The sequence below is a fragment of the Bufo gargarizans genome, chromosome 2, assembly GCF_014858855.1.
Source record: "Bufo gargarizans isolate SCDJY-AF-19 chromosome 2, ASM1485885v1, whole genome shotgun sequence".
Classification (NCBI taxonomy): Eukaryota; Metazoa; Chordata; class Amphibia; order Anura; family Bufonidae; genus Bufo; species Bufo gargarizans.
Window position 1 is genome coordinate 458,394,200 of NC_058081.1, and position 6,927 is coordinate 458,401,126.

Genomic DNA, 6,927 nt, shown 5'->3' on the forward strand with positions numbered 1-6,927 from the left:
AAGCACCATACATATGGTGCTGACTAGGAAGGGGTTAAAGTATTAGGGTTAATTTTTACATGGTGTAAGTAGATAGTTTCCATTAGATACACAGTGAACCCTCAAGATACAATGGCCCCAGGAAAAAATATATACAACATACAATGGTCTTTTCTGACCCATCGTAAGTTGAAACTAGACTCAACATACAACGTCTCAGACTCAGATCCAACCACTGAAGGCCACTTCTCTGGTACAATAGCTGTATTAGTTGCTAGTTATCAGCTTTTTATGACTGTTATATGTAAGGAATTGTTTTATCTGTCTTAGTTATCTGCTTATTTTTCTTAAATCTTTATTTTCCCTTATCTTAGATGACATTTTGGGGCTTTGGAACCAATTACTCAACTTACAATGGTTTCAACATACAATGGTCATCCTGGAACCAATTAATATTGTAACTTGAGGTACCACTGTATATGAGCTACATAGATACATAGGTAAACAGACAGAGTGTTGATTGATAGCGTGACAAAGGCCTCATTGAGCTGGGCCTAAACGTTGCGACTGGGGAAATAAATGGGTCTAACACCATTCAGTGATACCAGAGTGCTGCCTCATCATTTGCTTTTTGGACATTGTCCATGGATTTTTGCCTAAAGTCCACAAGGGATTGCACCCATTTTCACTACTGAGTGTGCTGCTATTTCTTGTTGTTTGATAGATAGATAGAGAAAGATATTCAAGTGAACGAGTACATAGCTGTAGTATGTCAGCACTCCCACTACACAGTGGATGATGCTGGCATACTACAGTAGGCTCACACTGAAAAAATTTTCAGTGGAAAAATCTTCCACGTATCCCACATCAGAAACCACTATGCCCTGCTGAGGTGTCTGATCTGGGTTTTCAGGTAAAACTGCTCTAGACTTAGTTCCATTGAATGGAGTGAAATCGCACTAAGGATCCCGCTACGGCTTTGTAAAGAGGTCTGCATGGTAACTGCACCAAGCATGGACCTTCTTGGCGGGTTCTTGAAAACCACACGGCTAACACCCTCAGCCACATGAACTTTTGTCTCTGCTTCAAAAATCTTCCTCTGAGTGGAATCCTAACTGACCCCATAATAGTCTATGGGGTCCGTAGTCTCCGTTCGGCTCAGTTATGTGCCGAATCCGTTCTTTCGGTTCTCCTGCTGCTATAAAGGAGCAGGAGAACAGAAAGGCTGAATACTTATGTGAACCCAGCCTTACTCCACTCCAGGGGTGGCTTAGTTTTTTTGTCAGCTTTGTGTGGGGCCATGCAACAGTTTTATTTAAATAGTCGCATCTTTTGGTAGTCATGCTCCTTTTCACAAACATCAATTATGTGTATATGGCTGCGACTTTTTATATTTAATATGCAACTTTTTATATAATTTGTGTCTTTTTCACAGCACTTTTGCATTCACTTGTGTGACTGTTGTGTCACTGTCGCAGCATGTTGCAGTGAGACACCATAGGTAAGCATTACAAAATACTTTGTGCGACATTCATGTCGTCGTGTAGCCCTATCCTAATTTATCACCTGCTGTGCGACTCTTTATAAATACTATGCAAAATAGTGACAAGCTAATCCGCTACGTCTGTCTAATCGCACTCTAAAAAACAGACGAGCATGAGAAATGACCCCATGGAGTTATTATAAGGTTTAATTTGACTTTTTTGATTTTGTTCATGGCAAAGTAAGGAGAAAAGAATCTACTCAAGTAAATGCATCCTAACAATAGCGGAACTACCACTCCCAGCAAGTTCTTACGTATTCTAAGGCTGGCATACATTTAGAACTGGAAACTTGTGTATTGCAGATATGTCAAATATCCTGATATGAACACGTTTTAATGTGATAATAAAGATAGATTTTAATTATAAATTCATATTTTTTTTTAAAAAAATCAGACAGCGCCCGTGGGTTTTGAACCCCCAAAGGGATTAGATCACGCTTGTGAAGTCAGAGAAGTAACCACTGAGCTATTGCTGATCAAGGGTTGGAGGTGTGCGGAGCTCTTTACTAGGTGCAGCTGCTAAACGTCAGTCATTTGCATAACCAGGAAGTCCTATGAGTCCCAGGCAGCTGAGAGCAGAGCACGTCCCACATTGTTGTGGCCGATCTGACAGAACCTGCGAGACAAGGTATAACGAAGGGTAGTGCAGTAACTAAACACCACCAGGCAAAGGTATTTGTTTTCATCAGTGCACCTTCCACTTACCCTTTAATGACCAGACACGTGCTGGTTTAACAGTTGTAACTTTTTTTATTTGTTAGTTACCAAAATAATTTTCATGACCTTTTTTATGTTAAACATTGCGGCTTTTTGGTTGTTTTTTTATAGCGTTTTTTTTTCTTTTTAGTCCAATTTGGGGAAATAGTGGAATTTTTTTTGCAAAGTAATTTGTTTGCAAACTGCAGCTCCTTATTCTTTAAATATGCAAACTGATACCAAAATATATTATTAAAATAAGTGCTCTATTTTGTGTTGGCCGCTTTGATAAGCATAATTTCATGTCCATGGGGCTACTATGGTGTTGTTTTCGATTTTATTCATATTTTATTATATTCTTTACTATTTTTGACTGATTTTTGATGCATAATATGTTCCCCATGAGGTAATTGAAAGACCTCTGGGGGACACTGACCCTTTTTTATATATTTTTCACTTTTTCCACTGTAACTGGGACATCCACAGAAAAACAGCTCCCTTTCGGGTATTAGGCTGGAGCTACACAACGACATTTGTCGAGTGACATTTTGTCGCACCAAGCACCAATGTCGCGAGACAATTTTTAAAATGATAGTCTGTGGTGTCGCACTGCGACACGACAGTCGCAAAAAAAAATGGATTTTGTGTCACATGGCACATGTCACTAGCAACACTTCTCCCATAGGTTTCAATGCAAGTCATGTGCGACTGCGACTTCACTGCGACATATATGCGACAAAACTTTGTTTGGGTGTCTGGTTTTTGACCCAGACAAAGCTATACAAAGCCCTCATTTGCTCATCTTTCTGCAGATGCCATTTTTGGAGTATGCTGTTCATGCCAGGCTTCTTCTCTGAGGAATTTTCAAATTCAACTGTGCCAGCTAATTATTGTGCTCCTTATTTAAATTTGTAAATACCATGAATCTTCAAAAATGGTGTATATTACATGAATTCCCCATTAGTTGATAATTCTGCAAGTGATATTTTAATGTAGAGCCACTTATATTTACAGGTATGATGTGAACCTTTTTCAAATTGAAAAACAGACTGTGTATTCCATATTCTGCAGCGTATACAGTTCCCATTGTGTTTCTTTCCATGTATTTTTCCTTTCTCTTATTACCTCTATGTATCTGGTATTCTACTTACTTAAATAGTGCCCTTAGTTGGTTTACTCTAGCCATGTTTTTTGGCTCAGTCACTACTTTATTTAATGTGGTTTGTGAATAAAGTAGTCTGTGTCTCCTATTTTTTCTATTGAAGCCGGCCACACCTACCGTCTAACATCCTGCTAGTCCCTTACTTGGCCCACTAATTTGAGCTACTAATTTTAGGCAGAGGTTTTTTAGTTGCATCCTTAACATTTCACGGTGGTAAAGGTTGGCTCAGACTGACTTTGAATTTATACATACAATTTATGAACTTTGTCTTGGTGCTTGTTTTGGAGCTGAAAGTCTATATAGCTGAGCAGTGTATGCAGTGGCGCTGGATGTGTGTGTGTGTGTGTGTGTGTAGTTGAGCAGTGTATGCAGTGGTGCTGGATATGTGTGTGTGTGCGTATGTAGTTGAGCAGTGTATGCAGTGGTGCTGGATGTGTGTAGTGTTTAATTTTTTGGATTTGAATTGTCACATTGTCTTATGTTCTTTCCTTCTAAAATATGACTTGTGATTAAGTTCCAGAATGGCTGCATCCCGCTTAGATGTGGACGAGGAAATTCTAATTGGTGCCGTCCAGCAAAGGTCATGCATATGGGACAGCAGGGATGTTGCTTATGCAGATTGTAGCCAAAAAAAAAACAAGCTTGGGACGAAGTTGTTACTGCTTTGTTACCAGAATGGCCCTTACTTGTCATCCAGCCAACAAATTATTAAAAGTAAGATTTCAATTAACACTTTATATTGTAATTACTGTGTTTGCTGAGATTTCGTGTGTTTAATCACAGGGTGTACTTTAAAATTAAAGAGGCCTTGGCCCCCCTAAACTATACATGACACCATGTAGTAGGCTTGTCCAAATTGACATAAGTTTAAGTTAGGCCCAACTTGTTTAACATTCAACCGCTCCCTCCTTTACTTTCACAGACTCCTTTTAAAAGAACATTTTCAGAGTAGGTGAAAGTTGAACTTATTTGCAAAAAACTTGGCAAAAACCTCCTAAGCACTAAAATAAGGTACTAGATGCTGCACTAAATGGATATCCAAGGCCACATGTGCCATTTTTGTGTGGAAATTAAACACTGGCTTTCTAAACAAAAAGTACATGCTGTTCATAATGTGACGTATGTCGAAATACAGGGAAGGCAGTGCAAGACCATTGACAATCTCTAAAGGACTGCTACACCCGGGAGTTGCGCCAAATAAGAGACGTTGGAAGAAGCTAAAGTTCACCATCTAAGCGCAAACAATACATTTTGATCAACTTGATTTTTTGCGACCAGTACTGGAAACAAGAAGGTAAATGATTATATTATATTGTTTATATGATTTGTTTTTGTCTCCAAATTCACATGTGATCGATATTGGTCAGTGATTTCCATCAGTGATCGTGAGCCAAAACTAGGAGTGGAAGCTACACAGACATAAGGTGTAAGGAAAAGATCTGCACCTGTGCTGTGTTTAGAGACTCACCTTGTTTGGGCTCACAATGAATGATGGAAATCACTGACCGAACATTGACATGTAAGTGAGGCATTATTTTGGGAAAATATTTATTTTGCAGTACCAGCGGGAATCTGCAAAGATCCAGTGGTCCAGAACCTGACCATGACAGCTCAGATGCACCACCAGAGTCAACAGCTAAGGCAACAACTGAAATATCCACTGAGGCCCCTTCTGCTATTTCTCTTTGAGGACGAAGGAGACGACCCAATGAGGCCAACATTCCACTATCAGGCCAGTTAAGCTCACTTCTGGATGAGCGCAGGGGACTAATGGATGATCCCAACTACCATTTCTCAATATTTACCTTTACTGTCCTTAAAAAGCTACCAAAAAATAAAATGGATGCATGTCGCAAAGAGTTATGGTAGATTCTAAATAAATATATTTCAACACAAACAACTACCTTAACCCAAACCCAATTTCCAACTTCTGCACCACTCCATTACTACCCTGCACCACCAAACACCTACCAAACAACATACCCATTCACAACAAACCCACACAGCCAATATAACCCACCACCTGCTGATCAAACACCGTATGCTCCAAACTTCCAGACTAACCCATATCTAAGCCAATATCAAACATACCGTGTACAGTACTCAGCACCATTACCAAACACAATGCCACAAACATCCACCACTGTTCCACCACCCAGCATTCAACCATTTCTGCCACAACACCAATTTGAGACCATCCAGCCAAATCCTACACAACAAACATCAGTACAATCAAGCCAGCCTTGGAGCCAAGCCACAACTCAAGAGACCCGTCCTTCATCCAGACGCTCCACAGCTGTTGGGTCACATTCCACTTCATCTGTTGGCCAATCGCGGACACCATCGACACATACCACTCCTGAGCCAGATTTTGCACAGTTTTCAGATTGAAGAAACCCACAATATTACATAACATGCATATGACATGTACTAACGTTTCATGTTTGGAAATGTCTGGGCCCGTGTAGTAACTAATGGCTGTATTTTACTGGCTGAGAAAGCAGACAATTGTCTGGAGCAAATGCCTGCTAGCTAGCGTATTTAAAACTGGCAATTACATGTAGGGATTTCAAACTCCACATGGGGAGGAGTGATCGCTATGCCACTGTATGTCTTCATGCTCTCCAGCGTTCATGATGCGGCAATAAGCAATTACAATGCACAATATTCGACTTGCACATTGTGTTTTTTAAACATGGTTTAAACTTTAACAAATATGTTTCAATATCCACCAGTATAATTGCTCTCTGCTGCCAGAACACTGCTGGACAGCATGGAGATGATCAATTGCAGAGTGATTGCTCTTCACTATGATGTGTCTGAAATTCCTACATGTAATAGCAGCTTTTGAATACACACTCTATAAGGTGATTGTCTGCAGGAAACGCTTCACACGCAACAGTCACCAAAAGAAGATACTAGTGTAGAGAAATGGCTACAAAAGACATCAGGGTCTTGCTGAGTCTAGCTGAAATATAAAATAATGTTAATTCAATGATTAGATATAACATGATTAACAGAGATGTTAAAACCACCATAGAAAAAGTGTGGTTCCCCTGAGCGGTGGTATGGCAGTGTAACAATCTATATAATGTAATAGTAACAATAGGAGTCAGTTGTAAGAGGTAATAGTTAATTTGTCATGTATGCCATAAGCAAATAATTGGTAAGTACTCGTAAAGTGCAGGTGCCATGACATATTAGTATCCAACCAGGGCCAGCTCTATCATAAGGCAGCCTAAGCGGCTGCTTGAGGGCGCAGAGAAGGGGGGGAGCGGCGCCGCGGCGGAAAACAATTAACTTGCTAACTTACATTTACCTCGCTGAGCCTGTGTGCCGAGCAGCCCGGCCGCCCGCCCCCCACTGTCTCAGAGCGGCACACAGCTGACAGGCTGAGGCAGCAGCCGCAAGCAACACACACTCTGAGCTACAAACCCTGTAGTATTTAAATCTCATTTAGCATGTCTTTCAGAAAAGTTTCCCCTGGGATTCGAACCTTTCACATCAGAGGCAAGGCATTTACCCACACAGCTATGACAGCTGTATA

The 6,927-nt window shown here is 40.4% G+C and overlaps 1 long non-coding RNA gene across 1 annotated transcript; it reads left to right on the forward strand.

Moving 5' to 3' along the window:
- The first annotated feature begins 2,103 nt into the window (after positions 1-2,103).
- On the forward strand, positions 2,104-5,195 carry LOC122926760. Its single transcript, XR_006387713.1, has 4 exons — positions 2,104-2,194; positions 3,895-4,094; positions 4,516-4,674; positions 4,940-5,195. It is a non-coding gene; the product is annotated as an uncharacterized LOC122926760 (long non-coding RNA).
- The last annotated feature ends 1,732 nt before the right edge of the window (positions 5,196-6,927 follow it).